The sequence below is a fragment of the Bos taurus genome, chromosome 13, assembly GCF_002263795.3.
Source record: "Bos taurus isolate L1 Dominette 01449 registration number 42190680 breed Hereford chromosome 13, ARS-UCD2.0, whole genome shotgun sequence".
NCBI classification, from domain to species: domain Eukaryota; kingdom Metazoa; phylum Chordata; class Mammalia; order Artiodactyla; family Bovidae; genus Bos; species Bos taurus.
In genome coordinates, this window is record NC_037340.1 from 71,942,313 (window position 1) to 71,952,709 (window position 10,397).

Below are 10,397 nucleotides of genomic sequence, written 5' to 3' on the forward strand. Positions count from 1 at the left end.
ATAATAAAGCAATGAATCTGGGAGTGCGGATATGTCTTCAAGATCCTGATTCCAGCTCCTTTGGAAACAGACTCAGAAGTAGGATTGCTAGATCTTACGATAGTCTTATTTTTAATTTTTACAAAAAAAATTTTGTAGGAACTTCATACTGTTTTCCGTATGGAAAACTACACTAATTTACATCCCCACCAACAATAAGCAAAGCTTCTCTTTTTCCAACATGCTTACCAACGCTTGTTATTTCTTGTCTTTTTGATAATAGCTATTCAAATAGACGTTTCTAGGAATTTCTTTTGTTTTCCTTGGACCTGGGACAGAAGCCATTCCCCTGAGGACAGTGAGATTGGGTTTCTCAGGAGGTTGAAGACTAGAATGCATGTGTGTGTGTGTGTGTGTGTGTGGTGTATGTATGTGTGTAAAGTGCCCCCATTGATAAGATTAGAATAGTATGTCTAGCTAGACTGTCATGGCAGGAACCATGTTTGTTTACTGCTGTATCCATGGAACCCAGAGCAGTGTCTGGCATATAAGGATTCTTAGCATATGTTAGGAAAGGATTAATCAATCAAGGGCCTGTTCTCTGTTCAGCTACTTCTAGGATTTAAGTGGAAACTCCCAGATATGCCAACAGAAGGTGGCTTAACAAAAAGCAGAAGACCTCCTCCCCCTACTCAGGCCGACAGTGGCCTTTCCTAGACAAAGCCTCCATGCTGAGAACCCTGAGGGAAAACAGGGGCAAAGAAAGAAGAATGGCAAAGGAGAAAGTGAACAGATGGGGGAAACCTACCCCAGCTGTTGGCATCCATGAACACGGAAAACCAATCTCGGTTTGGAAAGGATAATGTTTGTAAGGACTTGGCCAGGATTATAATGAAAAAAGGAAATGCACTAAATGTTGTGGAAATAACACACATCCCACCCCCCCCCCCTCATAACTGGAACTGCTTGAACCTCTCATTTTATTCATGGTGTCAAAACAGACCCTGGATCAGAAAGAGGCAGGCCAGGACCTCTAATGTCAATACATAGGCAGCTGGGAAGTTCAAGGCCATGGCCACAGAAACACAGTGGGTTCAGGTGTGGATAATATTGTCCAGAAGACAGGGCACCAACAGCAGGGTCCAGGAAACAGGAGGTGAGATGTCATAGAAGTCCCGGGATTCTTGTGTGTGGTCCTTGCGTATGGGAGCAGGCACGTAGGAATCGGGGATATCTGGGCAGTGATAGACTGAGAGCTCCTCCCACCAAGGAGACTTTCCTGACTCCTTTTCCAGGAGCAAGGCCCCTCAGCAGCCTCCCACCTCCCTGCTCTAGTTACCACATACCTTCCTTTACAACCGACAGCTTTCCTGGCTGCCTCAACCACTGAGCTCTCCTTATTGGCAGGAACCACATCTCACAGGAGGTGCAAAATGCTATGTAAAGGGAAGAGCCTGCCATTCAGGTTGACTGTGTGGGGAGGAAAAAAAAATCACTCTGGAACCGAAAGACAGATTAGAGCTTTCCCACTCAAAGTTTTGCTGTTTTGAGGACCAGCACATTGGCACTGCCTGGAGCCCTGTTACAAAGGCTGTGTCTTGGGCTCCACTCAGACCTCCTGAATCAGAGTCTGCATGTTCACAATAACCCCAAGTGATTCATAAGATCATTATAATTTGAGAAGCAGTGGGCTAGAGAATTGAACTTGGACCTCTGGGACTCTAAATTTATAGTTCTTTGAACTCCCACATTTCCATAGTGCTTTGAAAGTCATACAGTACTCTGATAAATTTTCTCTTAATGCTTCCCCAGGCTGAATTGAGTAAGGGAGAAAGAGTATATTATTAAAAAAAAAAAAAGAATGAAAGAAACAAACAAAAAGCCTAGAACTCACTAACAGAGTGCCTACTCTAAACCAATCACAATGCTATAAGCTGTCACAAAATACATTCTCTTAAGTCACTAAAGCAAGCACTAAAGTTAGGGGAATAATGGGCCCATTTTCCAGATGGAGTCAGATTAAGAATGATTCACAAACTTTACCAAATTCACTCAGTTTGCACTTGCTCAGCTGTGAGAAACAGAGAGGCCATCCTGGTCTAACTCAATCAGGTCCTTATACAGAAAATAAGTGACTCAGTTCCTCTCACTGCTTGGAGCCTTATGTAGTGGGATTTTAGTCCATCATATATCTAAGCTGACTTGTCTTCACTCAGGGCACCATGGGAATGGGTTGGCTGTCCATCAGTGCTTTCTGATTCTTGTGGAGTCCAACAGTTGGAAAAAAAAAAGAAAGAAAGAAAAAAAATAGGTGACTCAGAATCCTAGGATAGGAAATTCAACAAGACCAAATGTTATGAGCCTTAAAGGGGACAGCAGTCAAGAACCAAGGTACCTGTCTTTGTTTCTTGAGAATCCAACTTGCCCTTGAGATGGGAATTCTTGTGCAAGTGATTATTGAGGGAGGCTCCTAGGAGGAAGGTGAGAGGGAATCAGGACAGGGAAGGGGAGAGAGGAAATCTAAGCAGGAATGTCATCTCAGGTGGAGACCAGGTCCAGCCTGATCACACAGGGAGCTCCAGGGTATGAATGGCACAGAGTCGGCCTCATCTTGAGTCGGGACGCCAGCCTCCTGTACTTCATGTGAGTCAGTCCTTGCAGCTGGTTGCTGGGGACAGAGGAACTAACCCACCTGGCTGGAAAGCCCTAAGGTTGAGGGTTTCTCTGGGGAAGGAACAACTTTAAGGTGTTAGCAGCCAACGTGCACAGAAGCTGAATGTGTAAGGGCACCAGTGAAGGGGAGGGTCAGCAACAGTGTGTGTGCCTCTTGTCTTTCCTTCTTGGGAACAACCTCTGCTCTAGCATGAGGCATCACTGTCTCTCTCTGCGCTCTGCTCCCTTCTTCCCACTGCTGAAAGCAGTCCTCCAGTGGCCCACATGTATCGTGTGTGTGTGTGTGTGTGTGTGTGTGCGCACGCACGCACGCGCGTGCGCGCGTGCTCTGTCCCTCAGTCATGTCTGACTCTTTGCAACCCCATGAACTGTAGCCTGTCAAGCTCCACTGTCCATGGAATTTTCCAGGTAAGAATACTGGAGCAGGTTGCCTTTTTCCCCCTCCAGGGGATCTTCCCTACCCAGGGATGGAAACTGCATCTCTTGCACCTCCTGTACCAGTAGGCAGATTCTTTACCACTGTGCCACCTTCTACTGTCTTCTAATTCAAACTTGCATCTGACCCAAAATGACCATTCCAGTTCAACGATGCCTCTGGACCAAAAGGTTTCAGCTCGCATCCTCACTGCTCAAGCCTCTTAGCGAATGCCAGAGAGTGAAATCTGACTTGCCATCCTTGGGTCCCAGCCAACAAGTGGAGCACCCTTGAGTCACATGTCCACCTCAGTCCAATCACCTGAGACCTGGAGTGACATAGTAGAACATAAGCAGGAGAACTAGGGGGTGGGCTTATTCTTCTTAGAAAAACTATTTGTGGGTCAGGCAGTGATGGAAATTTCCAGTTCTGCTCACTAGCTGAAATCCAAATTCACATTTCTCTGATGTCAAAGTTTATATTCCTGCCACATTGCTTCCCCTTCATAATGTGGTTGTTCAGAGCAACTCTGCTTGGGTTAAAACCCCAGCTCACCCACTTGCTAATCATGAAATCCTAGACAAATTAACCTCTCTTTGCCTCCATTTGATCATATAGGAGGTGAAAACAGCAGCTGCCTCATAGGATTGATACGAGAATTAAATGAGTTAATATGTGCAAGGTGCTTAGAATAATGCCTGGTGCATAGTAAGCATAATAGAAGTGGATGCCAAATAAATGAATATAATAATTGAATTTCTCAGACTTTCTCAGTAAGAGAGACAAGGAGTTAAACAGGCCTGACCCGACAAGGCATAAGCTGGCCAGCACCCCGGAGACTGTTGGCACGTTGAGCTGTCTGGGATGAAGCCCTGGGAGACAGACAGGAATGTCACCATTGTGGCTCAGGCAAGAAAGACTTTTCTGACCCCTTTCCAGGAAACCAGTGCCATGGCAACTCGAGATGGCCTAGGGCAGCATGACATATAAAAGCCTGCAAGGACCGTGCTGATCATGACATTTCTAATATTCTGCTATGGATGCTATAGGTGCCTGTTATGGATTGAAACTTCCTCCCCCACCCTCCCCACCCCACACCCACATATGGAAATTCATATGTTGAAGTCCCAACCCCACTACTTAAGAATGTGACCTTATTTGGAGACAGAGTCTTTACAGAGGTAATCTAGTTAATGATGGAGACTTTAGGGTGGGTCCGATCCCAAAATGACTGGTTTCCTTATAATAAGGAGAGATTTAGACACAGACACATAGTCTTCCTAAAAGGAAGACGATGTGAAGAGACACAGGTAAATGATGGCCATCTACGAGCCAAGGAGGGAGATCCTTCCCTCACAGTCTTCAGAAGTCACAGACCTTGACAACACCTTGATCTCAGACTTCCAGCCTCCAGAACTTTGAGACAATGTTTCTGTTGTTCAAGCCACCCAGTGTAAGGGTTCTGTATGGCTAGCACCTAAGCCAGTATTTTTCAGTCTTCAGCAGGCACCATGCTAGACACTTCATGTGGGTGCTTAGTTGCTCAGTCGTGACAGACTCTTTGTGACTCCATGACTATAGCTCACCAGGCTCTTCTGTCCATGGGGATTTTCCAGGCAAGAATACTGGAGTGGGTTGCCATGCCCTCCTCCAGGGGATCTTCCCAACCCAGAGATCGAACCAGGGTCTCTTGCATTGCAGGCAGATTCTTTACAGTCTGAGCCACCAGGAAAGCCCAAGAATACTGGCGTGGGTAGCCTATCCCTTCTTTAGGGGATCTTTTTGACCCACGGATCAAACCAGGGTCTCTTGCATTGCAGGTGGATTCTTTACCAGCTGAGCTACCAGGGAAGCCCACTTCATGGACCTTGGTTAATTAATCTTCCTACTCATCCTGAAGGACTTTTCTGGTGGCTCAGATGGTAAAGAGTCTACCTGCAATGCAAGAGACCCAGGTTTTATCCCTGGGTCTGGAAGACCCCTGTAGAAGGGAACAGTAACCTAGTCCAGTATTTTTGCCTGGAGAATTCCATGGACAGAGGAGCCTGGAGGGCTACAGTCCATGTGGTTGCATAGAGCCGAACAGGACTGAGCTACTAACACTTTCATCCATCCTGAAGGGTAGAGGTTGTACAGTACCAGTTTACAGACAGGAAACTGAAGGTCAGAGGAGGTGAGTGCTCTGTCTGCAATCACACAGTAAGTAAAACACAGGGCTGAACCTTGAACTCCTCGTCAGCCTGAAGAGTGCTGGGCACACAGGACACACTCGTCTACTCCTTGGGAGCCTTGAGGCATCATCACTAGACCAAAGGCCAGGCTAACATCCAATCCAACAAAGCTTTGAGTGGGAGTCAGAGCTGTCTTTCCTCAAAAAATTAAAATAGAACTACCCTATGGTCTAGCGATCACACTTCTGGGTCCACATCTGAAGAAAATGAAAGCGCTGTGTCAAAGAGATATCTGCACCCAGATGTTCATTGCCGCATTACTCCCAACAGCCAAGACACGGAAACAACATTAAGTGCCTACTGATAGATGAATGGGTAAAGAAAATGTGGCACATATGTACAGCAAAATACTATCCAGCCGTATGAAAGGAAATCCTGCTGTTTGCAACATGGATGGGCCTTGAGGGCATTATGTGTCAGGCAAAGAAAGATACTACAAGATTCCACTTACATGTGGAATCTGAAAAAAAGAGTGGGGGGGCATGGAACCCAAACTCATAAAAACAGAGATCAGATTTGCAGTCACCAGAGGAGAGAGGTGGGGGCTGGGGGAACTGAATGAAGGTGGTCAAAAGGTGAACATTTCTACTTGTAAAATAAATGAGCACTGGGAATATAGCATACAGCGTGATGACTGTAGTTAATGCTGCTGTATGGTATATTTGAAAATTGCGAAGAGAGTTAAGTCCTAAAAGTTCTTATCACAGGAAAAAAAATCCATTTCTTTTTTTTTTTTTTTTTGTATCTATGTGAGATGATGGATGTTAAATTATTGTAATTATCATTTTGTAATATATGTAACAGTCAATCATGCTGTACTCCTTAAATGTATGCAGTGCTATTTAGCGATTATATCTCAATAAAACTGAAAGAAAAAAAGACTGTCCCTCCCCTGGGGAAGATCAGTTAAGAAGCCAGACCCCAGGATGAAGCAGGTCTTTCCTGAACCCCTCCCTGTCTCAGTCTCCAAGAAGCAGAAGGACTGGGAATCGAAGTTTCTTTAAAGCCCTTCCTGTTTCCTGGTTCCTGCCCCAGCCTCCAGCATCACCCTTTTCTGAACAGCCCCTCTCTCCCCATCTCAGTGCAAGAGCCTCTCATGCCTGGGAGAACAAGAGAACTGCTCTTAATTATCCCCCTGGAGGAGAGGCCATGTTTGAGGCTGACTTGTATTCCTGGTAGGAAACGTTCTGCCTCTCACCAAAATAAGCTCACTGACAACTCCCTCTGGGGCTTCATATCTGAGACATAGAAAAGACAGTGTCATTCCTTTGTGTGAGAGATGAGAGATCCCCCAACAAAAGAAGCCCAGCAGAGGGAAATCAGAGAAGAAAGGAGAGGCAGCTGCAGTCACACTACACACATGGCTCTCTCTCCTAAATTAAATCTTCTTTTAATGAATATACGGTGAACTTTTCTGATTATAGGGGGAAATAAACGTTAATTTGTAGAAAATTGGGAAAACACACCAAACAAGCACAAAGAAGAAAATTTAAATCATCCCCAACCCCAACTCTTAAAGAATACCGCTATTTATACAGGAGGAAAAAAAATTAATTTTTCATACAGGTACACGTTTTTGTTGTTTAGTTGCTAAGTCGTGCCCAACTCTTTTGTGACCCCGTGGACCATAGCCAGGCTCCTCTGTCCATGGGATTTTCCAGATGAGAACACTGGAGTGCGTTGCCATGTCCTTCTCCAAGGGCTCATCCCGACCCAGGGATTAAACTGGAGTCTCCAGCATTGGCAGGCGTATTCTTTGCTACTGAGCCTCCTGGGAAGCCCACAGGTTCTCATAGATGTGTAAAATTCATTCTGTTTTTTTCCTGCTTTACAAATAGATGTCTAAAATTGATTCTGGTTTTTTTCCCCTACTTTTTCCACTTAATATGTAGTAAGATTTGTTCTGGGCCAAGTCAGAGTGCAATTTGTTTTCTAGTATTCACTCTCCCAGGCTTCCCTGGTGGCTCAGACAGTAAAGAATCTGCTTGAGATGTGGGAGACCTAGGTTCGATCCTGGGTTGGGGAGATCCACTGGAGGAGGGCATGGCAACCCACTCTAGTATTCTTGCCTGGAGAATCCCCATGGACAGAGGAGCCTGGCAGGCTACAGTCCCCGGGGTCACAAAGAGTAACTCAGCTGGTAAAGAATCCGCCTGTAATGCAAGAGACTGAGGTTTGATTCCTGGATGGGGAAAATCCTCTGGAGAAGGGATAGGCAACCCACTCCAGTATTCTTGGGCTTCCCTGGTGGCTCTGGTGGTAAAGAAGCCACCTGCAATGCAGGAGACATGGGTTTGATCTCTGGGTTGGGAAGATTCCCTGGAAGAGGGAACAGTTACCCACTCTAGTATTCTGGCCTGGAGAATTCCATGGACAGAGGACCTGGCAGGCTACAGTCCATGGGGGTCAAAAAGAGTCAGTCACAGCTGAGCGGCTTTCACTTTGATTCACTCTCCCACTCTCCCTTTGGTTACAGAATCCACCAAAACCTTGTAAGATTGTTCATGATATTTTTAAAACTACATTTCCCAACAACCTAAATGTCCATTGACAGATGAATGGATAAAGAAGATGTAATATATATATAATATATATAATATATATTATATATACAATGGAATACTACCCCTCCATAAAAAAGAATGAAATAATGCCATTTGCAGCAACATAGATGAACTTAGAGATTGTCATACTGAGTGAAGTAAGTCAGACAAAGACAAATAGTATACGATATCAATTATATGTGGGATCTTAAAAAATGTTACAAATGAACTTGTTTTCAAAACAGAAATAGACTCGGATGTATAGAAAACAGTTACCAAAGGGAAAAGGTGTGGGGGGGGGATAAATTAGGAGTTTTGGATTAGCAAATACAACCTACTATATATAAAGGAAACAAAAAGAACCTACTGTAGAGCACAGGGAATTATATTTGATACCTTGCAATAACCTATAATGGACAAGAATCTGAAAAGGAATACAATTATATGTATTGGGTTGACCAAAAAGTTTGCTTTATATATATATATATATATATATATATATATATATATATAAGAGAAGCCCATGGACCCAAACTGAAGAGTGACCCCTGCTCACTGCAAGTAGAGAGAATCCTCACCCAGAAATGAAGACCCAGTGCAGCCAGAAATAAATTAATTTAACAAAGTCAAGAATCCTTATACATAAACCTGTAGGTATATTACTGATTATTTCTTAGGAATGCTTAAGGTCATATAATACAAAATTTTTTATGTTTTTTCTTTCATGATTTTTATGTGTTTGTTGTAGGAAGGTATCCAGCTTGAAATTCCACCTGAAAGTTCTCCTATACACATTTTTATTTATATAGATTTGTAAGATTCACCCGTATTTATTTTTTATTTTTATTACCCTCTTCTTCCCATTTGGTTAGGAAGGAGTATGATCATGCAAGCTCTGGAGTCAAATTTCCTAGATTCGTGTGTGTGTGTGTGTGTGTGTGTGTAACCTTGGGGAAATTACTTAATCTCTCTGTATTCCACTTCCTTGTGTTTTTTTTTAAATAGGTTCTAACAGTGCCCCTTATGAAGATATGAGAATTTAGTAAAACATTCAGAGCCAAGCATATGGGAAGTGCTCACTAACCATTCACTATTATTTCTAGTCTTTCTAGGATTGTTTATGACATTTGCACATGTGCTCAGTCGCTCAGTCACATTCGACTCTTTGCCTCCCCATGGACTATAGCCTGCCAGGCTTCTCTGCCATGGAATTTCCCAGGCAAGAATGCTAGAGTGTGTTGCCATTTCCTTCTGGGGGATCTTCCTGACCCAAGGAGCGAACCCGCATCTCTTGCATTGCAAGTAGATTCTTTACCACTGTGCCATCTGAAAAGCTCCATTATGACATTTGCTTTCTATTTTAAAAAATATTTAGATGTATTCTAAACTATTTCAACTCTGACTGCCCACCACTGATAATTTTCACTTCCCATTCTTAAAATGTTTATTTTATATCTTGACATTTTCCAGTCTTTTTTTTTTTTTTTTCCCAGAAAAAAAAATTCAGGTGGTATAATACTGTCTCTGCATACTTGTGGATGTTTTTACATTGTCTTCCAACAGGAATGACCTCTTGCTTAAGCACAGAACTTGAACGTAATCTTCCTTCAAAGCTTTGACTCTGTTTCTTTTCTTCTTCTGTATTGAATGTTGTGGAGAAATTTGCTCTCATGTTGGTCTGATTTTTCTCCCTTTCTTTTAAAAATGTTTACCTTCAAGTATACTCTTAGGATTGTTTCTTCATCCTTGAGATGTTAAATCTTCCCTGGCAGGGACTGTGTGACGGTTCTTTTTTCTTATTATATGAGAAGACTTTCCATCTGTAGATTCGTCTTTCTTTAGCTCAGTCAACTTTTCTGTAACTGCGCCTTCAGGTACTGCTGCTTCTACAACGAGCACTGCTATATTGTTTTCTTTTGCTGAGAACAACGTTCTATATTTCAAATCTCCTGAATATTCTCCTCCTTCCTTCTGATCACTTTCAGCCCTTCTGTTTTGGGAGAACTTCCCAGTCATAGAGACTCTTTTTTTTTTTTTTTTTCAATTTTTTGGCCATACCACTTGGCATGTGGGATCTGAGCTCCCTGACCAGGGATCGAACTCTAGTCCTCCTGAAAATCTCTTAAGTCTCTCCATTTCTCTCCATCCCAACTACTCCCATTCTAACAGGTCTTCCTGCTTAGCCCCATACCTCTACAATTCATTCCCCACTGAGCAGGAGGAAAAAAAAAACATCTCTTTTAAAATCACTTAAGTCATTCTTCTCTCATCTTGTAACATCCTTTATTGATTTTCCATTGCATTTAGAATAAAATACTGTCCTCAAGGCCTCCAACAAACTGCATGGTTTGGCCCTGTGGTTCCTAAGAGCTATCTACCAACCTATCTGACTGTGGCCTGTTGGGGTTGACAGCATTCTAGGATGGGTCCAGAGCTCGGAGTGGTAGGGAAATGCTAAGAAGGTGGAGACTGGCTTGTGAAATACACCCCAGGCACATCTACCAGGACAAGGATAAAAAGAGGCAAAGACACAGGAGGTGAAAACACTGTATGGAG

General features: G+C 43.4%; 1 non-coding gene across 1 annotated transcript; it reads left to right on the forward strand.

Annotated features, from left to right (window-relative positions):
- The first annotated feature begins 2,111 nt into the window (after positions 1 to 2,111).
- Positions 2,112 to 2,258, forward strand: LOC112449408 (small nucleolar RNA SNORA79). The gene has a single exon (XR_003037980.1). It is a non-coding gene; the product is annotated as a small nucleolar RNA SNORA79 (small nucleolar RNA).
- Positions 2,259 to 10,397: the final 8,139 nt, after the last annotated feature.